Genomic DNA, 24,055 nt, shown 5'->3' with positions numbered 1-24,055 from the left:
TACTGTCTCCTCAGTGAAGTTTCCTTTTTCTCCTAAGTGTGATGGTCTGCATCCTGGAGGCTGTAGCTGGTGTCCAAATTCTCACACAGTACATGAGGAAGAGGGCAAGGCCAGGGTGTGGGCTGCATTTAAGTTTCCCAATCTTATTAGTTGGCTTGTGTGATTTTCCTCTGGTGATGGCTGTGTTCGGATTTTTTTCAATTCGTAGTTCTGAATAGGCTAGGATATCTCCACTTAGAAATATGCATATAATCGTACACCTAACATATGCACACAACGTTACTATCAGTCAATTTATGGGCATTTTTCAATCATGCATGTCTCCGCTTCCACCTCTTCAATGAAAATGAGGGAGGGATCTGGAGATCGGTATGAATGAAAATACGTCTATACTGAAAATAAATCTCCATCTTAGAATGGCAGCAGTTAGATTTGCACCCAGAAATATGTGCATACAGATATTTCTCCATGTAGATTTACCTTTGTGAAACTGGCCCACTGTGTTCAAACTTCCTCTAGTAACTGCAAACGGAACCTAAAATAGTTCCTTGGACAAGCAAGGACTTTTACAATTTGATATAATGGCCGCATAAGATTACAGATGTCTCAGCAGTGTTAACAGAACATTTTCTATGAAAAGTCTTCCAAGATTTTTTTCTGGCAATAGATCAAGATTTCTGCCAAGCACATAGGTATTTTGCACACCACTGGCAATAACAAGGTGCTGGCTATAACTAGGTGGACATACAATTCTCCGGGTTAGCCTTCATTAGCACATATCTAGTTGCAATGATCATCCTGCAATGCACTATGAATAAAATAGGATAGGAAACAATAAAAACAGTTGGACTGTGACCTTCTATGCCAGCAGTGTAGGAGAGAAACCATAATTAAAACTGAATTAAGTTAAAACCAACAACAGGAAGCAAGCAACTATTTTGAGATTGAATTAAGTGCTTTCCCAATATCTTATTCAACTGTTCTTAGTGCAGCTTACAGTAACTGAGCATCTGACACTGCTAAGGTATACACTGGTTTGGTTTTATGAACATAAATTGCAACAGAGAAATTAGAATACCTTTTCACAAATAGTACAGTCATATTATGTAAAAGGACCGGTGATTTATTAACTTAAATTTACAGCAAATGAAAAACAATGTTCTTAGCAACATTTATTTATAAAGGCCAATACATAATGCCTCATGTACAGGAACAACAGGCAGAAGGACAGTGAGAAATAACAATTTCTTCTTTCAGCAGATCAATCATTACGAAAGCAACTGATCACTCTTTCTGGAATCCCAATGCACTTCTGTCCTCTGCCCACAGGAAGCTTTCAAGTCACTGTGGGACAACTGATTCCAAGAGATGTTCTGCCGCAAATTTTCCGCAATCCTCAAATGTCAGTCCAATGCTTTCCTTGAGCTGTATTAATAACTTGCCATCCGATCTTCAAAACACTATTAAAAAGAAACACAGGTAAGCTTTAGCCATCAAAAGTAGCAATATATTTAGAAGACTGATGTTGAGGACAATGCATTTGTCCGCCTCTAGGAACATGGTGAATCAACTGTTTAGTGTAGTACTTGATTTATTTGTAGGTTGTGTAAAGCAAGAATAACAAACTGTGTTCAGGCACTTGAACCTTTTAAAAGGTGTACGTAAATACAGTTGAAATTAGAGAGGGTATCGATTTGTGGACAGATAAAGGGAAAGAATTTCCATGACTGAGAAAGTGTTTAGAACTGAAGAATTTTCCTACATCCATAGGCATGGTACATGGGTTCCGACAAGAGTTTAATATGCAGACAAATCCATTAGTTTTCAAAGAATATTAAGGAGATTTTTGTTGGATGTGTGTCTGAAATAATCTTTACAGATACATCTTTAAGAAAGAATTTGAAATGTACTGGTGATTCGTTACTCGTACCTCGAGCAGATAATTGACACCTACTGCAATAAACGGTGTCAACCAAATCATGATATTGAGATAAGAAATGCAGGTGGGTCACTGAAAAATTACTTGACAAAATATTCTCTTTTAATTTGAGAAGTCAGTGGAGATCAAATGTTGCCTACGCCTTAGGACGTTTGCTGGACCAATAAGAAGCCACGGTTGAGGGCAAGTTCCATGTGTGATCATTCAGTGGCCATTGGTTTCAATGCTGTTATACCTTCATCTACAGTTACTTTTATCTTTGCGCGGCATTCAGTACATTTGGATAAAGTTGGGGTAGACTATGTAACATTATTATGGTTGCTGTTGTTATTCTTAGAAGTAAAAGTACAAGCGCCAGCATTTCTATTATTGTTATTACAAAACACACTTTGTTGTTGCAGCAGCACACAGAGTGGGCAGGGTAGTCCAGTGAGAGGAAAGCTTGCTGTTGAAACAGAAAAGGCAACTCGCCCTTCTGAAGTTTGGAAATTGAGTCGCATTGGGTTCAGTGGTAGTAACTGTTGTGTGCTGTGCAACTAAAAAACGGCAAAAGTGCTGTATAAAGTTCTGCAGAAAAAACTCAAGATATTGATATTGGGGCACATCCAGTTTGTGTGTTATATACTATAGCACATAAGCCTCTTAAGGTGGCATGGCACAGCTGAATATGAAAGATGTCACATGCATTTATTCCTGAAAGCCTGCATAGAAAAGTGCCTAGCTTTTTGCCTGTATACCGGGCCAAAAAAGCAGTTCATGCGCAAGATTTCTTCAGCATCACTCTACCTGAGACATTTCGCATTTTCACACAGGCATTGTTTATGGCCATGAAACCCATACTGGAGTAGGTTTTATAAGAACCAGCCACACCATAACGGAAAGTCGTTGGATATCTGTGAGGAAAGTAAAGTTAAAACAGTGAATTGTATTAGAAAAAAGACTCTAATTCTCGAATGCTTTGATTAAAATAACGGGTGAGCTGTGTAATTACGAAGGTGGAATGAAGGGTAGAAAACAGAGGGTTTTTAGAGTAAGTTCTTCAAGGACGAAATACATGTTGAGAATTATTTTGAATTTCACACAATAATCGGGAGGGAATAGAATTATTTAGGCGGTGTAGTTATCACAATGGATTTGTTAATTAAGTCACTCATGTTGTAAATTTAATGTCACATGAATTATGTAATGACCTTGGTAGTGATGAATTTTCTCGTAACTGTATCTTTCACAGACCCCGACGAAGGGCTGACTTGATAGCCCGAAATGCATTGGGTATGAATTAAAGGAATGCTGCTCTGAACTATTTGTTGTCTTTTGGATCATATTATTGATGAAGTCCGGATGGGCACGCATAAATATGAGAAAGTTACCAAAATACTTAATGTTATGGATGTGGAGAAGAGATGAAGATTTTGATATAATATCGCTGACAAACATGGGTGAACAGTGTGAAACGTGAAATGAGAACTATCGTTTGGATGAAGTATCCTATCACGCAGTGCTACTGGGAGTGGAGCGTTAATCTTAGAGCTCCTCACTTTGGTTGTTTACAGAAGGTGCCCCGAGGCAAGCACTTTCCCGGTTTTGCACACAAGTTATGGAAGATTAACTGAATAGAGTAATTGTGAAAAAATTGGTGTGCACACCACCCCTCTCATGATTTAAATATATCTGCATCCAGCCATTACTTTATGCTTATAACCCTTGAGCTGATCAGCTGACCTTGCTAAAGGGATGATCTAGCAGTTGCCTTTCAGGAGATAAGACTGTTCACCTGACTGTAGTGCTTATGAAAAGTACCTGATGAAGAACTATCTCATATCAATCAATCAATACATTTGTAGAGTGCACTACTTACCCGTGAGGGTCTCAAGGCGCTGGGGGTTGGGGGTGGGGTGCTGCTACTGCTTGAACAGCGAGGTCTTGAGGAGTCTCCTGAAAGCCAGCATGTCTGTTGTAGGCAGATGGGGAGGGTGTTCCAGGTTTTTGCAGCAAGGTGAGAGAACGATCTGCCGCCGGCGGTCGCTCGGCGGATGCGGGCGACGGGGGCGAGTTCAGCAAAGCGAAGCTGGCGGTTCGGGGTGTAGAAGGTGAGTCGTTCGTTGAGGTACGCTGGTCTGATATTGTGGAGAGCTTTGTGAGCATGGGTGAGGAGCTTGAGGGTGTTGAAGCAGGAAGAGGAGAAGGCGTTCACTTGCTGGGTCATTGACAATGCGGAGTCCAGGGTGACTCCTAGGTTGCCTGCGTGGTTAGTGGTCGGTTAAGCTCCCAGTGCGGAGGCCACCATGAGGGGTCCCAGGCGGAGGGGGTGGATCCAATGATGAGGACCTCCGTCTTGTCCGAGTTCAGTTTCAGGCAGCTGTTAGTCATCCATTCAGCGATGGCCTTCATTCCTTCGTGGAGGTTGGATTTGGCGGTGGTGGGGGCCTTGGTGAGGGAGAGGATCAGCTAGGTGTCGTTGGCGTATGAGACGATGTTGAGGTCGTGCGATCTGGCGTTGTTGGCGAGCGGTGCCATGTAGATGTTGAAGAGTGTCGGGCTGAGGGACGATCCTTGGGGTACGACGCAGATCTTGGTGTCTTTAGAGCAGAATGGGGGGAGGTGGACACTCCAGGTTCTGCCGGTGAGGAAGGAGGTGTCCAGTCCAGTGCTTTGTCGCGGATCCCTGCGTTGTGGAGGCGTGTGCGGAGGGTGTGGTGGCAGACAGTGTCGAAGGCTTCCGAGAGGTCCAGGAGGATGAGGGCCGCCATTTCTCCGTTGTCCTTCATGGCCCTGATGTCGTCGGTGGGAGCGATGAGTGCTGTTTTGGTGCTGTGGTTGCTGTGGAATCCGGATTGGGATGGGTCCAGGATGTTGTTCTTTTTGAGGAAGGAGGTCAGTTGCCTGTTGACGATCTTCTCGATGACTTATGCCGGGAACGGGAGGAGGGAGATGGGCTGGAAGTTCTTGAAGTCCTTGGGGTCAGCTTTGGGTTTCTTGAGTAGGGCGTTGATCTCGGCGTGCTTCCATCTCTCCGGGAAGGTGGCGGTCTCGAAGGAGCTGTTGATGATCTTGTGGAGATGGGTCACTGGTTCTAATTTAAAGTGCTCCAATACCTTCGGGTGGTGTTCGGTGCTATATAAAACTGCACAAAAAAAGGTAACTGGTGCTTATGTAAAGCACTCCCATACCTTCAGGGGGTGTTTGCGCTACAGAAAACTGAACGAAAAAAACAACTTTGAAAAGCAGAGTCGGAGGAGGTGGGAATCTGGGGGCAGAGGGGATCTGTGCAACGGCATTTCAGCATGGGCAAGCAGCAACGGGCAGGAGGTTGACAGGCAATCAACAGCAAATGTAGGCTGCCACGGGGAGAGTAAGTGATTTGCCTAAGTTTACAGTGCTCTCGTGAAAAGTAACTAGTGTTAATGTAAAGCGCTCCAATACCCTTGGTTTGTGTTGGCGAAATATAAAACTGCACAAAAAAAATGTGAAAGTCAGGGGAGGAGGCAATCTGGGCAGCGGAGTTCAGCGGGCAAGCAGCGACAGGCAGGAGGGGAACAGGGAACCAACAGCAAATGCGGGCGGGCACAGGAAGATTATGTGATTTGGTCATAATCAAAAAATGGGGAACTGAAGCCAAGACTAGGGAGACAATGTGGCATCCACTTGGGAGAGGATGTGGTGTATGAGCCAGAGCTGGCAACTATGGAGCTGGGAACCAGGTTTGAGTTTTGGCCCCGGCTTATCCTTGATTCTGAGAAAATCACTTGATATTCCCGTGCCTACAAAAATGAATGTGTCCTTGTGTAAAGGAATTGGTGCTAATGTAAACCTCTCCAATACTTTTGGGTGGTGTTGGCACTATATAAAACTGCATAAAAACCAGAAAGAATCACAGTGTTAGACTGGTTTACAGTAGTGAACATGAGACAATATCTCGAAACGACAACCACATTAAAAGGACTACTTTTGCCAAGGACATTGAGGTGCCAAGGACATTGAGGTGCAGGCAGACCTTTATGACATCGAGACTCAGCCTGGCTCCTTTTAAGAGAATTCAAGTTAAGAAACAATGGCAAACGGAAAAACTTCACTAGTGAATGTGGAAAAAGTGAGAAAGTGTCCCGACAGGAGAAATTTGAAGAAATAGAGTCCCACCCTATGATATGAGAAGCAACAAGGTGAGACACGAACGGTTCAATCATTTCGCACAGGAAAAACGTGGCTATGCCATTACAGAGGAAGATACAGTAGTTTAGAAGCTCTGACATGCCCTGTGATAAAGCATACCTGATTCACTAGAGGTCTGATTTTCCAGCTCTAAATAACATTGCACAACAACCACATCATATGGTGTCAACACGCACCCACCTAGTACCCACATGTGCAGAAAATAAATTGAGACTGCACTTTTTTCCAAGTAATAGCAGCTATGCACAAATGCTCCAATCAGCACATCTGTAATACGCTAACAGGCCATTAAAAGGAAGAAGACCACCACTCACTAGAACAAAACAGACTACAATGGGGGTTTAAAGCAGTGATGATGTTGGAGGAGGTGCAAGGGAGCAAGCAGAGATGGGAGGGAGGAGGTGGGGAAATGGAAAGCAGCAACGAAGGGAAAAGCAGTGACAGGGAGGGGGTGATCTGTGGATGGGGCATGAGGGCGGTGGGAGTCGACAAAGCTGGTAAAAGCATGAGCTCTGAGTAGAGTGCTGAAAAAGAAAGAAAAAAGTAGGTCCTAAAAATGGTCTTAAAAACAAGAACAGTGGATGTTTACAAGTACTTGGTCCATGCCCTGGGGAAAGGCTGCACACAAGAGGAATGACCATGCATGTCAGGGACAAATGGTGACAAAGAATATGAGGGACAGACAATGGAGCGAGCAAATGGGAAGCCTGTGAGCCCTGAAGGAAAGTGGGACCCAGAGGCAAGGATGCCATAAGGTCGGCAGATTTGGTTAGGGTAGCCGTCAGCATGGAGGGGGAGAATAGAGTGATACGAGGTTGAGCGGATGACCATTCAGTGTGCCACTAAGGGCCACCAAGGTGCCCTGGGCATCGAGGGTCGTCCGGACTGTCACAAAGGGAAGGGAACGCTTCACCAGAATCGCCACCCCATGGGAGCTGCGAGCGAATAGTTGAAATTTTTAAGGACCAAGGGCCCGATGTAGGTCGGTCGGTAACGGCCGAAAATCGGTATTTTCGGCCATTACCGACCGGTATTCAGTAAATGGTATGTAGGGCCACATATTTTACAGAATCGGTAAATTTACCGATCGGTAAATTTACCGATTCTGTAAAATACCGAATCGGTATTTATACCTATTCGGTAATTTTGATATGTAGGTGGGACTCTTCTGAGTCCCACAACCCTTACCGAATCTGTATTTTACCATCAAATATATTTGATGGTAAAATACCGATTCCGGTGTGCATGCACATGTGTGCATGCACACCTGTGCCATATGACAGGCAGACCTGCCCTTAGGGCAGGTATGCCTGCCACATGGCCCCCGAATCTTTTTTGGGGGTGCTAAAGGGTGTCAAAGTGACACCCCCTGCACCCTTGTCAAAATCGGTATTTACCGATTCGGTAAATACCGACCGGTAATGCCCCATTCATTCCTATGGGCTTCAAAGCCCATAGGAATGAATGGGGCTTTACCGGTCGGTATTTACCGATTCGGTAAATACAGATATTTACCGATTCGGTAAAAGGAACATCTGGATGTTCCTACATATCCACCCCTTAGATTTACCGATTTTTAATTACCGAATCGGTAAAATTCGGTAATTAAAAATCGGTAAATCTATTTTACTTACATCCGGGCCCAAATGCCTGTTGATATGAAATTTGTCTCACGTTCTTGTTTATAATCCTTTTCCAGGCTACGTAGGGGATAGAGTCCGATTTTAGCGCTGTTTTTTCAATTTGTAGAGCTCTTGTGGCTTTTTGTATTTGTTGGTTCCATGGGTTCCCAGGTCTCTCAAGGGTTTCTTTTAAGCGGGCTTTGAGGGCGTTATCTGGGGCTTTTAAAACCCTTATATAGAATTTCAGGTTATCATCCTCGCATGTTAGTGAATATACAGGCACTGCGTAGAGTCCGGTTAAGGCTTGTCAGACTGTGTGTTATAGTTCCGGCTCTCTTTTTCAGGGGCAGCTAGATGGACTAATGGTCTAGAAGACTCGCTAAACTATACCCCCAGACAGTTGTACTTCGGTGTCGTTTTGATTGTGGAGGCTCCAATTCTCCAGGTAAAAATTTCTTTTTTCGGCAGCATCCGATAATCAGGACCTTGGTCTTGTCCTGAATAATTTTAAGAGTTGCTTTGTTATATTCGTCAAGCCTGCTCAGGGCACGTTGGAGTCCGGATTTGGAATGGTCGATTATGACGATATCGTCAGCATATTGTAAGATGAGCAATTTTGAGTAGCCCAGTTGTGGAGGGAGTAAGCTGCTGTGCTCCAAAAATCTCCCAAGATCGACTTTGTAGAGGTTGAACAGGAGGGGTGCAGGAACGTATTCTTGCTTCAGGCCATCTGAGGTGGTAATTTTTGTAGGAACAGTCGAAGGGCCAGTTCTCACTCATACCCATGTATTCTTGTACAGAGGGATGAGAGTTCTAAGCAGGTCTCTTCTGCCAGAGAGTGGACCACTTTGTCAAAAGCAGCACTGTAGTCTATAAACCAACAGTAAAGAGGAAATCAACCTTTTTGAGCTGCTCGATGACTCAGGATCGCTAGTGCAGTGATGTCGATTGTGGAGGCGGCTACGCGAAACCAAGTTTCGAAATAGGGTAGGATGTTTTTTTCCACAACCCATTCTCCCAATGATGTGAGGACACACCAAGCATAGACCTTGGTGTCTAGATCTAATAAGGCAATGAGTCGATAGTTGGAAGAAAAGGTGGGGTCCCCTTTCTTGAAGATTGGGAATAAGGTTGAGCCTCTCCAAGAGTCAGGGATCTGTGCTGTGATGTAGACATGGCTGAAGAGGGAGGTTAGCAACTTAGCTACACTCCCAGGGCACATTTGAATGTAATAGCAGGGAGGCCGTTGGTGCCAGTGGCTTCGTCATTTTTCATGTTTTTTAAGAATCTGCGTACCTGGCCCGGTGTGGTCAGAGCGTGGGTTTCCACTGACTTGTTGTCGTTTGTCCCTCTGCTAGAAACGTCGATGGACCTTGGTGAAATGCTGTTGAAAATGCAATGTCCCCAGCATGGTGTATAGTAGTTTTCTCTTGCACGGTCTACTAAATGTGTGTGTCTGGTATCCTGGTTTTTAGCCACCCTTATTGATACACAGTTTACTAGTGGCCCAGCCAGGGGTTTAGCACATAAAGTAATGGTGGCAGTGTACTATGTTGTGTGAATCCATAGTTGTGGCTAGAACTTTTTAACTGTATCACTGGGGAGGAGGCCTGCTGGCCCACTCGTTTAAAGTTCTGCTTCTCTGTCCTTACTCAACTCTTAGCGCAAACAGTGAAAGTATATTGCTGACACTCCTGAACCTAGAAGGAGGAGACCTAGACAGTAAAGTGAGGGAAGGGGAGACAAGGCTGATTTAGAAATGTGATTAGGCCTTTTAGTGAGAAAGGAGCCTCTGATTAATCTTCCTGAAACACTGCCATTTGGTAGATGGAGGGGGTGAAAGGTGGACTGCAAATTATGTTGTGCAAGTTGAAAGGGGTCCTTGGGGCCCAGCCTTTTCACTTTACCTGATCATACTTCTCGGTTGGCTGAGGACATCCAAGTGAAGATACATCACACCTCTGTTCGATGTGTGTTGCCGGTACTCCATCCTGGAGTGACCCAAATGCTGTGCCTGTCGAGCAGCCTGGAAAGGACACTTGAAATGAGAACCATCCCTAACTGGTTCTGAAAGTTCAGAGAGTAGAAACACATCTCTTGTCAGAAGTTATTCTATCAAAGTGGGACTCACTGCCCCATTTGTTGTTCCAGTTCCATGTTCTTTATACCCATGGGAGGGAGTGCTTCACAGAGTACATGTAGGACTGCTGTGCAAACAGAGCTGGTGTCTGCCTTACATCCCTCTTACCAGACATCACCTGAGTCTATCCCTTGCTAAAAGTGTGGTTTAGCTTTTCTGAAGTGCCTAGAAGTCAGCCTATCTGCCGTGAGAGGGAAGGAGTCTGCAAACTCTACGGAACGAGTGACTGTTCAAGAGGGGCAATTTATAACGTGAACCCGATACTGGTGGGGTCTGCCAGAAGGGAAGAATGGGGAAAACAATATATGAACCCCTGTGCCAGCAGGTAACAAACTCCACCAGCAGTTCCTGGCTGAAACTGTGATTGACCAGAGGATTGTCATAGCAAAATTAGCAATGGGATCCGAGTTTGTATGGCCTGTACCTCCATTGTACCTACAGATGAACTGCATGCACCTGCCAGTTGTGCCTAGAAGAAACAGCGGCTTGATGTTACCCACCATGCCAGTATTAGCCATGGCCTGAACTGAGCTGCCTTGCCCGAGAGTAGTGAGGCCAGTGAATGGCCCTGTTATCATGCTAAGTTCGGCTTGTGTGTCATCGCACTGCCCTTGAAAACCAACCTGCGTGTGGTCAGGAAGAGAGTGGCTTCAGTGTAGTTACACTGAGCACATGCCCAACTCTTCCATATGTGATCCATCTTTTTGAGGGGACTGCCATCCCTGTCTGCGAGACTGCTTTCTACAGTTATCAGAGACGTGAAACAGTAGCCCCACTCATAACAGACAATGAGGGAGCTCTGCGACAGCTGTCTGTGCGCTCTCTCAGAATGGGAGAAAAGTTGCACGGAGAGCATGCCAGGCAACTGCCCACTTTAACCAAATGCAAAAGGAAGTGAGCAGCCAAGCCTCAATGATGAGAGCTGTCAACGTAAAACTGTGAGAGACTGACCACACATTGTAATAGAGCTAAACTGCACCTGATCCCCATCAGGCTATTACTTTGGCCTTTGGGGTGATCTGCCTATAACTAGAAAATGGATCTGGAAAGAAGTAACAGGTAGAGGTGCCACCCGGCCTCATTGCTCAGAACACCAAATTGCATCTGTGTGTAGTATTTAGCTCCAGTGTGCATTCAAGTACTTTTCTGTTTGAAAGTAAAGCACTGGATTGGATAATCAGCTATTGCGAAGCTGTATCTTTCTTAAGTTGTGAGCTCGAGCCACTCCACACTACCTGAGAAGTCTGAAACTGCTCACAATCACTTCTGCTGAGAGTCAAGTGTTGAAGGAGTTGTACTTGACCCATCGTTTGCAAAGTCATTGTAGGACGGACCCCAGGAGATCAGAGCTAAATTACCTCAAACCCCAGAGTCGAAGCTCAATAGCCCCTGCTTGCCCAGTGCCCCCCACCACCTCCAAAAAGGTTGGAGAGAATCCAAACACAACTTTTAACTCCAAATTTGCAAATGTCGAAATCCCTCCAATTTTCCAATACTGCTTAAGATACTCATGGCTGAGATTTGAATTTACAAATGCCTTTATTTGCTTAGCATAAACAAACCAAGGGGTGCAAATGGTTTATCTAAAGCAGGCAGAGTGCCAGGCAGCCTTAATGTAATGTGAAATATCAAGAGTGTACGCTGTATATTCAACAGTTCTATGATACGGACCAATCCTGCAACCACCGCTCCTTGATTCAAGCAGGAGACTATCCTTTCTGATGAGTAAATTCCTCCCATAACAATTCAGCGGTCTAATGTCAATGGAGAGGACTAATGTCAGGTTCCTTGACCAATCCACTATCGTTCTGGACTTGTCATGCAATTCTTGAACCATTGTGGACTCCTAGTAATTTTCAGTAGTTGTTTTGTTTTGAAATTAAGTGTGAAGTGAATTGTATTACGGATGTCTAGTATTATTATTTGTGTGCTATTGTAACTTTTGGAACATGACACTGTTATAAGTTCCCTATCTCCTGTAGTAGGTGTTATAGAATGGGATATCACATGAAATTGAAAGCGGTTGAACTGTAAAGCGCTCCGACACCCAAGTTTTTGTTCATCGATAACATTGAATAAACAAATTAAATACCAATACAAGTACCCTTCAAAACAGCTTCAAGTGCTTATCGCGGACTTGGCAGCAGATGTAGACAAACCATTCAAACTTGCTGGAAAGACAGAAAACAACCACAAATCTAAGCGGCCACCTCAAAGACTGGGCAAAAACCAAATAATCAATGTATTAAGCAGTGACCACCGGTTGGACGTGCCCCGCTCTTAGCTTCTTACATCGCTCACGTTTAATGGGTCTACCCTGCATATACTTCCATTTTTCAGTCTATCCTCCACTCTTCAGCTACTATCGAATTGGTCTAACATAATGTCCACATAACCTTCAATCTTTATCTCTTCACTCATTCCGCTCTTTTTTACTGGCTTTGTTGCTGTTTTGAAATGTATCCACTTACCACCCCCGTGCCTCTTCTTTAATCTTTTCCCATAAACAATTATGCAACTTTCGCTCAGCATCTGTTTTTCTTCTTTGTAGTATATGTCCCAGTGCACCCTCCAAGTTTTGTTCTTTTGCCCCCACTCCCCACTCCCCTTTCTCCTATTCCTCATTTATTAAATACAAAATGGGTTTCTATTATTTTCAAGTATTCCCCCCTCCCTTCCCTAAGGCCCACATTATGAGTTTACCAGTAAAATGGGGTGGGAACACTAGGCCTGATTACAGCCGTTATCAGCATCGATTTACAAGTTATTTGGGGATTTTATGTGAGACTGGGGAATAACATATGGGTCATGACATTACCAGACACTTAACAACACGAAACTCAAGAATTCGGGGCCCTTTCACTCTAATTTCCACCTTCTCACTCTAATTTCAACCTGCTGAAATGGATATAGAGCGTTTTGTTTTGTAAAGGTAGAATTCAGCAATTATTGTAATAATTCCGTAGAAAAAGCAGGAACATGACGCCGCAAAATTCTGATTGAGGATCCAAAAAATGTTTATCCACAAGACTCTTGGCTTCCATAATTTTGTATTGTCAAGATAGTAAAATTTTCAAGTCGCTGTGACCACAAAGACGACAGATTAAACAAAATTCGAAAGTGGTCGGATCTCATCGGACAACTTTACACACGATACGTTAATGATGTTGAAGGTAGATGTTTTTAAAGTCTGTTTAATTTTATGTGATCAAAAAACACAAGGGTACCACAAAAGATGGAGAGACTAAAAATGTGATTGTTAAGTGGCTGTAAGATCCTCTTTCTCTCGAGACGTGGGAGAAACTACACTTTAAAGGGTACTGAAAGCTATGAAGCGCAAGAAAAAAACATTCTAGGGAAAAGTCGCCCACAAACCATGTAGTCCTGGAATACAGACAAATTCTTCACAGGTCAAATTACCAACAAACTTATAGTTAAAGGAAAAAAAGTAGTTGCCACGTGGAGGCGAACACTGCATAACGAGGAAAGAATGCTGAGGCCAGACCACTGGATTTGAATATTTCACTCTGGAACCAACAGAGTCTGAATCCTCTTTAGTGAAAGGAAAAAAAGAATAGGGAACTTGTACAAAGATCAAACGAGAAAAAGTTACATCCATGGGCTCCATAATAACGACTTCATTTAAGGATAGGAGGTATTGCAAAAACGGAGGCGAATGCATTTGTGCCAATTTTTGCACAGATACTGCTTCAGAGTTGAGACAATCTCGTTTGCTCTGGTTACAGCGCTGCGTTTTTACACCATCTGTCAAAATCCAAGCGTTTAACACTCAAAAAGTAGTAACAAGTTCCCATCCGGTTTGCTGCTCCAGATATGCTTAATTTTGTCTGCAATAGTTTACATCGGGTCGAAAAGCTGACCATTCGCATGGTGCAAGCGTTATTTACGGCTTGGAATTTTTGTACCTAAATTTACCATCACATTTTAAATAAGCTCCAATAATTTCTACGCCATGGGCAGCTTCTTGCCCCTTAGCCATTTGATTCAGGTTTGTTTCAAAGAGGCTTTTCGAATGTCAAAATCATCCAAATGGTTAATTTCAACGTGCAAGCAGCAGGTACCTCGAAGTAGCAAACTGTAAAATAATTGTGCAAGCTAAAATGCAATAAAAGAAAGCCGCCATTTGAAAATATGCAAGCACTGCAGCCGTGTCAAAGTTTTCAGGATGCCTCAATGTCAAAAACAATTTTTCCTGTGCTCCGCAGTTCACAATTGAACCTTCCGCATTCTTTGTCAGATCAGCTGTCTGAAAAACTAAACAGAGGTTTATACCATAACCCTTTCCATAGTATTAATCACTAGATATGGATAAACCCTGAATCTGTGATTAGCAAGCTCTGTGCTGTCACTTGTGAGAGTGAGATGTCTGCGGACTTTGAGTATAGTTTTCCATTCTCGGCTCTTGTACTACAATTGCTCACAAATTATGTGAAAGCATACCAGCATACAGGCCAAAGCACAGATGTTTCTCTACAAAAAAAGCATGACTGCAATTCTCAAACGGGGAACCGGGTCTAACAGTGGATGGCGGTGCAGCCCAAACAAAAACCCCAAGAGTCAGTTTGCGGGACTCAAAGTGAGAGGCACAGCTTGTAAAATGACACTTAAGTATTGGGCTATTTCATTAGTGCCCCTTCAGAACCTACATCTTGCTAGCTATGAAAACTGTGCTGCAAAATTAAAGATTTGGCCACACCTTTTTCAATCTTTCCAAGTGGGCACACACCCAACAGTGGCGGCTCCTCTGCTAAGGCGGAGGGGCGTTGCCTCACTGCTTTTCAGCAGTATAAAAAATATAATGATACTAACACAATATTATTATCATTTTAGTTTTCTCTGCTGAGGCAGTTTTGCGGGGCTGGGCTTCTCTGCTCACAGAGCAGGTGGAGGAGTGGAGGGCATGACGGTTTGGCCGGCCGCGTTAAAGCAAACCTGGGCTTATGTGTCAAAGACTTCTTACATTTGTTTTTTATTGTTTTTAGTATATTTTTTTATTGAGTTTCCCAAATAAACATACAATTGACATTATTACATCTGCATCATACTATTGTCTACCTTATTTCCTATGAATGTAAACCTAGGGTACAACAAACCAATTATAGACAACCATTTCGAAACACAGGATATTTCCTTAATCAGTAGGCAAGCTCTCCTCTTCTTTCCGACAAGGGGCCAGATTCACAGCTGTAGTCTAGGTGCAGCCATTCAGCTTTCCAAACAAATCCAATCCATGTAATGGATCATCATTTGCACAATAAACCCGTTATATCTACATTATATTGTTCGGTAGGTCCATTACCAAATTTCCTCTGTGCCTAGACCACCCCGCGAGGGGAAACATCCTTTACCACGCGGATTTTACTCCGCAAGGCTTTAACAACGCGTCCATTACAATGCAAGTCGTAACCACGACTTGCGCTGGAAGGCGCTAGAGGATTAAGAATAGTATATTTACTATTCCAACACCTTCCTTAGTGTCCACGGAGACTTGTGTTAGAATAGTAAATTATACGATTCTCAATCCGCACCCCCAACGCAAGTCGTGGTAACGACTTGCGTTGTAAGGGACGCGTTGTTAAAGCACGCGTTGTGACGGTGCGCGTCGTACCGTCATACATCCCCCCGTGAGATGTGCAGCTACCCCAGTTACTGTAGGTTAGACTGCAATAATAACTCCCACTTCTACACCTAGATCATATTGTTTATTATCAGGTGAAAGTTTTCCTCATGGAGACCTGGTTCCCAATGGGTCAGAGAGAGCCTGTATAATCTCGCCATAGTCTATCAAATCTTCTGGTAACTTATCTCATCTCACTATTTTCATTTGTCCATTCTATTATATCGTGGAACCAACCAACCATGAGCGGTGCTCTAAAACTCGTCCAATGGATAATAATTTGTTTACTATCTAAAATAGAACCCAGTCTTAAAACACTTCTTATAGTTGCTGTAATAAAGCCTTCTAGTACATCTTTTGTTTAAGAATAGGATTCTTAACCTGAGGCTTTCGCATGGGATTGTATCAAAACATCTTTGTTCATGGAGTTGAGGCTTTCACATTCAGCTTCATAAAATTTGACTGGCTGTCGCTTCAATCCTTGGTTCACCCTCTTTCCCCTTTCTGGATGGAGTCTGAGGTTGAACGCCATGAGGGAGACAACTTCAAAGGATGCTGTTGGCATCTTTTTAAACTTCTCGATGTCCTAGTATCAGTGAAATTGCTGGGGTCTGTTTTTCCATACTTTGAGGCATTTATTTTGTCCATGCAACCCCAAAGCCTACTAATTCAATTCAGAAAGTTTTTTACTTTATAACACACAGGAGTTTAGGGAAGATTCTTTCTTTTGGAGACGACAAAGCCTCCTCTATCTGCCATGATCCCAAAGGAATATAACTGGCCTACTAGTTGGCTCCAGGTCCAAATTCAGCCACAGTGATGTTTTCACCTTCAACCCAGGGAGACTTGACCCAAGTTACTTCACTAATAAATTCCTCACTGCAGGGTACTCTTTCTACCATCTGGCAATCACAGGGAGTGTCCAAAATCATGTGGGAAGCCCATGGGCCTCTTAGGCACATTAGTATCCAAAGTACTCTTTTGAAAATTACCTCTCATGAGGAGCCTCCTTTTTCATGCTTTTATCTCAGATGTCCTGCAATGCTCTAGCGATAATGACTTGGGGTTGATGGGTTGACATGGATGATATTTTAGGTAACCCCAAATTTGAAGGTCCCCGGGTTTTCCTTATCATTTAATGATGTATGGTATAGCTGCACCTATAGGAACTGATCCTGCCACGATGTAAGCATGCTTTATACTTTTCACTGATAAGAACAGTGGCGGAAATGTATAAATTGAATCTCTAACCTGTGCAGCGGTGAGTGGGTCACAGAGATGGCAGACATCTGTATCACTCTAGATCAACAATCCATTGGCATCAGGCCTCCAGAAGTGCCACAGAAATTCGCAGAGTGTTCAGTGTTGGTTACTGAACTCCTTAGGCCTCTTCACCTACCCAAGTCCACCTCCGGGGCCTTGTTCTTTTTAAATGAAAGGGGGAAGGGGCAGTATGGCTCCCTTCCTATAGGCTTGTGAGGCCCTGGAGACCAGATCCTCCAGGGCCATTTATTTTAATCAGAGGGGGTGGGGGCAGCATGGCCCCCCTCCTAGAGCCTTGTTAGGCCATGGGGACCCCATCCCCCGGTGCCCTCATTACTTAAAGGTGGGTGTCCTGTTGCCCAACCAGTTCACACACCATATACTTGTTGGGACCCTGGGGGAGCCCTAAGGCCCCCGCAGCCCACGACAGCTCCCCACATGTAGACGGACCCAGCACTGCTCCACCCGGAGGCAGCAGCTATTAATGCTGCTCACTCCGGGCGGGAGCAATATTTTGATCTGTTTCTATGCCCACATCAGTGCAGAAAGGGAAACAAACCAAAAGTCTGCTCCCAGGCGGCGGGAGCATTTTCAAAGAACCCGCTAGCTGCAAGAAGACTTTGTGTTTGCTCCAGTGTGGCAGGAGATTTGAAAATGGTCCCGCCCAGGGGAGCAAGCACAGGCTTTCCTGGCCACCCTGGTGAGGGCAGGAAAACTGCTATGTCCCAGGGATGAGTTACCCGGGACATACCTTGTGAGCTAGCCGCAGAGGATGGGGTCCCTGGGGTCATTAATGGCTTTGGGAAGGGGGTGGCGCGGCTCCCCTCCCTTTCCAAAATTTTAGCAGCCCCAGGAGATGGGGTCCTCAGGGCCCTTAGTGGCTCGTGGAGGAAGCCTCTCCCTTTAAAAATATTCCAGGCCCCGGGAAATGAGGTCCCCAAGGCCGAAAACAGCCCGGAGAGGAGAGGCACGTGTCGCCCTCTGACAAAAAGACATCGGTCCCACCAAAAGCGGGTCTGTGAGGGTGGCCACATGACACCTCCTCTTGAAGAATATGTAGGCGCTGGGATAGTGGGCAACGTACACCCCCTCCCTAAAAAAGATGTTGGGCCCCATGGAATGGGGTCCCCTGGGGCTGAACTCGGCCTGGGGAGAAGGTGGGCCATGTGCCTCCTCCTACTAAAAAAGATGTGGAGTCCCAGGGTATGGGGTCTTCAGGGCAAAAATCAGCCTGGTCAGAGGTCTTCCCCCAAAAATAATCGGTCCGCTCCCCTACCAGCAGACCAGACCTGGGGGTGGGGGAGGGGTATCCCTACCCTGTCCCCTCCCCTTACTTTTTAGAACTCAGGATTGCGTCCTAAGATGGCTGCCGCCACTTCCTGGTTGATGTGGTGGCAGCCAATCAGATCTCAGTTTGAGATCTGTTGTCTGTCGCGCTACCTACAGGTACAATGTTTTTGAGAATGAATGCTCAAAAACTACTGAGGCAGATTAACACCAAAACACAAAAAGCACTCTGACTGGACCAACATCTAGCTTTCTGCCAAATTTGGTATATATCCATTCAGCAGTTTAGGATTTAGCCATGTCTAAACTCCCTATGGGAAAATGAATGGGGAAAACGCATTTTGGGACCCCCATTTTTCTCGGCCCCCGCTTGAAGGATAACCCCAAACTTCACATGCACAAACTAGTCAAACAGTGCACTTCTTGGGAAAGCTTCATGGAGATTCGTCATATATGCAAAAGTTATCAGCACCACAAAAAAAATGCATTTCCTGTGTAAACATGACTCTTACTGTAGCTACCCAGTGGCGACTGCTATATCACCCTAGTAACCCTTGCATACAAATGTCCTCTTGTAAATATGTATAAAATTGAATTGTAAAGTTCACACCACAAATCCCATAATGCAACATTGCAGCAGAGATGGGTATTTAATGTGAAAGTGAAAAAGGACTCACTAACCGTGATTAAGGCCATCCAGGCTGAAACGCGATGGTTGAGTGGAGCTGTGGATTAATAAAACCACTAAGTAACCTACTTTGGAGTGCTGCGCAATTTGTTTTTGCTGGAATCGAGTATAAGGGTCAGGATCCTACCCCAGCAACCAGCACCCGCTGTTAAGCGCTGAGACACCTATCTGGATCACATTGTCGATATTTGAAATTAAAGGTGAAAGAGCCCGGCATTTTCGCGGAAGCAACGTCTGCTGACCTGAATTTCACCGATGTGAAGCACTGCAGAGCGGAGTCGGAGGACGCCGTGAACACAGAAGCCTCCCCAGGAAGGTGACTGCAGAATTGAGCGAATACAGCCGAAGCGGCAAAGGTCCGACAGGAGAAACGCGGAATTGTATTTAATAATACATACTGCCACAGTCGTCGACCGGCGAAAGTAGGTGAAGTGGGACTGTTAAGGGAGCATTGATAAACTCCCGACCACGGAACCATAAGTGTAGCAGTGCAAGGGACCAAGGGTGTATAATTACAAACCCCGTATCAAAACAAGATTGACAATATGGAAGAACGAGTGGCGAAGCACTTCAACAAAGCAGCAATCATGTTCAAAAGCAATGAGACTGGAGAAACAGCTAGAGCAGAACCATCAGTTAATACTAGTAATCCCACGCTCAAACAAGACATTAACCAAATGGAAAAGTTATACAAAAAGGAAATTAATAAAAGCTGGGAGATCATTGCACTAGAAAATTACATTGCTGTGAAACGTATACCTAGAGGCTTACGGATTTTTACGATGCCTACACACCCAGACACGAAAGTAGAACTAATTAATGAATGGGTGGAAAACAATCTACAATGCTCTATGAATATGATGAGGATATTGATCAAACATGCAAAAATAGATGTGGTGGAAATCACGAAAAAATTAACAGAAATAGAGGACAAATTGAAAACTTTAACAAACCAAGACGAAATCTCCAAATTGCGAAAGGAAATGGATTCCAGATTAGAAAAATATGAAAAGGAAATTGAAGAAAGAAAACAAATAAAGTTCCGTAGGGACGAAAAAGAATACTTAGAAGGAAGGATTTTAACATTTGCCAAAAGATTTGAAACACTGAAAAAACACTATCCATTGCAACAAACAAGAGGAATGGCAGACAGCACAAGTGAATCTGATTTAAGTGAAGGAGAACTCACAGGAGCAAGTGGTACAATCAAGATGTCTTTTTTAGAGGAAGTACGTCTAATGAATTTAGACAAGTCACTATCGAGAGGAGGGGGCCGCGGAAGAACAACAAGCAGGGGACAAGGAAGAGGACCAATAGGTGCCTCACCAGCACCAGAAAAACAAGAAGGGCCAAGCGGAAAAAAACAATATGCTCTGCGCAGCCACAAACAATAGATACCAACCTCATAGTCAACCTCTCAAAACATATACTCACGGAAGACGAAATCTCACTTTTGAACAAAGGAATCTCCTTCTGTCCGGAAAATCATTACAACTATACGGATGTAATAAAAGATTTTTACAAATATGTCAGAAAATTAAAACTAGCCAAAATCCACGCAACTAAAAATAAGAACATACCAGCGGAAACCACACAACCTATTCCAAGTGAACCGGCAAATTAACCCATAACTACAATAGATCAAGCAACCGATCTAAAAAATATATTCGATTTGCTTTACAATCTGGAAGAAGAAGATATCACGAGAACTCAGATCTTGGAAACACTGGATATTGAAACAAGCAGCAGAGTGGAAAGTGGATTAAAGAAGAAATCGAGATATTGCCCCACCCTCTCACCAGGCAATAGATTTGATTTATTCTCAGATGCAATAATTGAAGAACTGGAGTAAATACCCAAAAAACGGAACTTGGACAAAAAGGAAAATCTAACAACCAAAGAAAGGAAAGCAATGATATCCTTAATGGAGAACAATCTTATAACGATAATGCAGGCGGATAAAGGAGGCAATATCGTTCTTCTGAACACTTCAGATTACAAAAAGGAATCCATGCGACAATTTAACGACGTCACAAACTATGAAAAGCTTAAACACAATCCGATAAATAAAATGGTTTTGGAATTAAATCAATTTTTGAAACAATGGCAAGAACAAAATCTGTTAAGTGAAATTGAAGTAAAATATTTAACGATGGATCTCCCAACAATACCCACAATTTATTTTGTGCCAAAAATACACAAAACAATGGTGAACCCGCTGGGGAGACCTATTATCTCCTCTTGTGACTTCATATATGAAAACATATCTACGTATGTAGATCAATTTCTTGCACCCATAGCAATTAGCATGACATCATATATAAAAGACACAGGAGACTTTTTGCGAATACTATCTGGCATCACATGGAACCAAGAATATCTACTAATCACAATAGACGTGATATCACTCTACACGTCTATAAGACATGAAATTAGCCTAGAAGCCTGCACATTCTTTTTGAAAGAACGAAGTATTACTGAATTGAGACACTCGGAGATGCTGATCAAAATGATAGAAATCTGCTTACGCAATAATGTATTTACATTCAACAAACAACTATATAGACAATGCTGTGGCACAGCTATGGGCATCTCGTTTTCTCCAAATTTTGCGAACGTCACAATGGGATGGTGGGAGAGAGAAATGGCGTGGAGTAGTGACAATCAGGAAGACACAGAAAAAATTGTGCTATGGGTTAGATTTATCGACGACCTGTTCCTGATATGGAATGGAACAGAACAGGAATTTGACAGATATTTCCGGAAATTAAATGAAAATAACATAGTTCTTTCCTTTACTTGCTGTAAGAACAAAGAGGAAATAGAATTTCTGGATACCAAGATGTATATAGATAAGGATCAAATTCAGTCAACATTGTATCGAAAGAAAACTGCCACGAACAGTTTAGCCCCTTCCATGCTCATGACGAGCTCAGCTCGTGATGCAGTACAGTGCTCCTGTGCTCATGACGAGCTGAGCTCGTCATGACCACACACGTTTTTATTGCTGTCCAGCACAGCAGGAGAATCTCCCTAGCAGCGATGCGGCTATTACATGGCACAAGTTTCCACCCACGAGCTCTCTTAGAAAGCGTTCCATATGGAGAAATGATAAGAATGAAACGGAACTGCTCAAAAAAGGAAGACGCAGAAACCAAAATAAATGAAACAATAACAAGATTGAAAAAAAGAGGCTATCATGAAACACCATTGAATAAATGCAAAAGAGCGGATAAAAAAACCAGGGAAGAGACATTAATCTTCAAAATGAAAGATAACCAATCACAGCAACAATTAGCTCCGAGATTTATCACCACATACAGTAAAGAGAGTAATATCATAAAGAACAAAATTCAGAAATACTGGCATCTAATAGCTGGAGACCCAGACATTGGCCAACTACTTCGATCACACCCAAATGTAACATACAAAAAGGCCAGATCATTAAAAGACATATTGGTCCAGAGTCACTATCAAGAAAAACCACCGACTAACTGGTTGTCAAATCAACAAAAAGGAATCACAAAATGCAATTCTTGCAAGGCTTGCAAAATCGGACGGAACATCAAAACAATAGAAGAACCGAATGGTAACATGATAACCATAGAACAAAACATCTCCTGCACATCGCAATTTGTGGTATACGTCATCGAATGTAATTGTGGTATGAAATATATAGGAAGCACAACATGCATGATCAAGAAACGTGTGCTGGAACATATCCGAGCTGTAAAAAATGGGAATATGGCATATGCAACTGCAAAACATCTCGCTCAGTGTCAAAACGGGAACTGGAAAGCAATGTCATATTATGGAATATACATGATCCCTCTGGGAGAAAGAGGAGGAGATCGAACCAAAAAATTGCCTCAAATTGAATCCAAGTACATCATACGTCTCAGAACTAAGTTCCCCAGAGGAATCAACCTCAATGAGGAACTTTATGTACATCTTGGATGAAGTATATGAACTGATAGCAATTAAAGAATTGATAACTGTGAGAAATTGGAACATGAGGGCACTAAACCCAAAACTATGAACACACTAGGAACTGTTGAATGAACAATGTAGTGGGTACTACACCCAATCACAAGACATTCATTAAAGACAAGATGTCAGAACATAAGCGTGTTCACAAATTAGAAAAATGAACAATTCAAACTGGGGTAACTGAAATTAAAGTAACGTAGATTATCTACATCTGTGACACATGATTCCAATGTCTATCACCCAAGAATAACCCTTGCATACAAATGTCCTTTTGTAAATATGTATAAAATTGAATTGTAAAGTTCACACCACAAATCCCATAATGCAACATTGCAGCAGAGATGGGTATTTAATGTGAAAGTGAAAAAGGACTCACTAACCGTGATTAAGGCCATCCAGGCTGAAACGCGTTGGTTGAGTGGAGCTGTGGATTAATAAAACCACTAAGTAACCTACTTTGAAGTGCTGCGCAATTTGTTTTTGCTGGAATCGAGTTTAAGGGTCAGGATCCTACCCCATCGACCAGTACCCGCTGTTGAGCGCTGAGACACCTATCTGGATCACATTGTCGATATATATATATATATATATATATATATATATATATATACATGTATATGAAAAGGGTCAAATTCTTAAGGGATGAGAGACTATAGATACGGTAGAGTATACACATATGCAAAAAAAGTGACGATGCGATGCACAAGGACTCTAGTAAGAGTCAAAGTACCAGGGAGGAGGTTACTATTGTGAGTGGAGCTTCCAGAGCAGCTCTTCGCAGTAGTGAATCTGACTAGGACAATCCATCCACGTTTAGACAATTTAATGAGTCCAAATCATCATCTATTTTACAGGAGCTCAAGAGAATAAGAATGCTCCAGTTTCAATTGGGAGGCAGTCATCAAGAAAGGGAAACATTCAGAAAAGAACTAGAGGACAGAATGGTGGAAGAACAAGGAACCAACATAGACAAAGACAAAGAGGGAGTCAGTTCCAGGGAACAGAGAATGAGAAAAATCAAGACAGATAATATAGTAGTGAATCTCTCAGATCGAGTACTTACCGAAACGGACATGTCAGTTCTTAATCAGGGATTTAGTTTTGCCCCAACCAACAAATTTAATGATCTTTTGGCAAAGGTGGATTTGGTGAAATTTGCTTGTCAGCTTGAGTTGAAAAAAACTCTTTCTTGATAAACCTAGTAAGAAACAGGCAGTACCCATAGTAAAGGACGTCAGTCACATATTGATTAATAAATCATATGACATTGCACTCGTTATGAGCTTAGAATAACAACAAGAATGTGACATTTAAGATT

The 24,055-nt window shown here is 43.1% G+C and overlaps 1 long non-coding RNA gene across 12 annotated transcripts in view; it reads right to left on the bottom strand.

Annotated features, from left to right (window-relative positions):
- Window positions 1–1,034: 1,034 nt before the first annotated feature.
- The window catches only part of LOC144781681 (uncharacterized), a 315,416-nt gene continuing 292,395 nt past the window's right edge, over window positions 1,035–24,055 (bottom strand). For 8 of the 12 annotated variants that reach the window (XR_013601047.1, XR_013601036.1, XR_013601034.1 and 5 more), the window contains 3 exons: window positions 23,801–23,935; window positions 2,726–2,832; window positions 1,035–1,460 (listed from right to left, as the gene is read on the bottom strand). This is a non-coding gene — a long non-coding RNA (uncharacterized LOC144781681). The remainder of the gene's footprint in view (window positions 1,461–2,725; window positions 2,833–23,800; window positions 23,936–24,055) is intronic. The other 4 variants (XR_013601043.1, XR_013601042.1, XR_013601040.1 and 1 more) reach the window with 3 other exon arrangements.

The sequence above is a fragment of the Lissotriton helveticus genome, chromosome 9, assembly GCF_964261635.1.
Source record: "Lissotriton helveticus chromosome 9, aLisHel1.1, whole genome shotgun sequence".
Classification (NCBI taxonomy): domain Eukaryota; kingdom Metazoa; phylum Chordata; class Amphibia; order Caudata; family Salamandridae; genus Lissotriton; species Lissotriton helveticus.
Note: the sequence above shows the minus strand (reverse complement) of the source record. Positions and strands in the feature narration are given on the sequence as shown.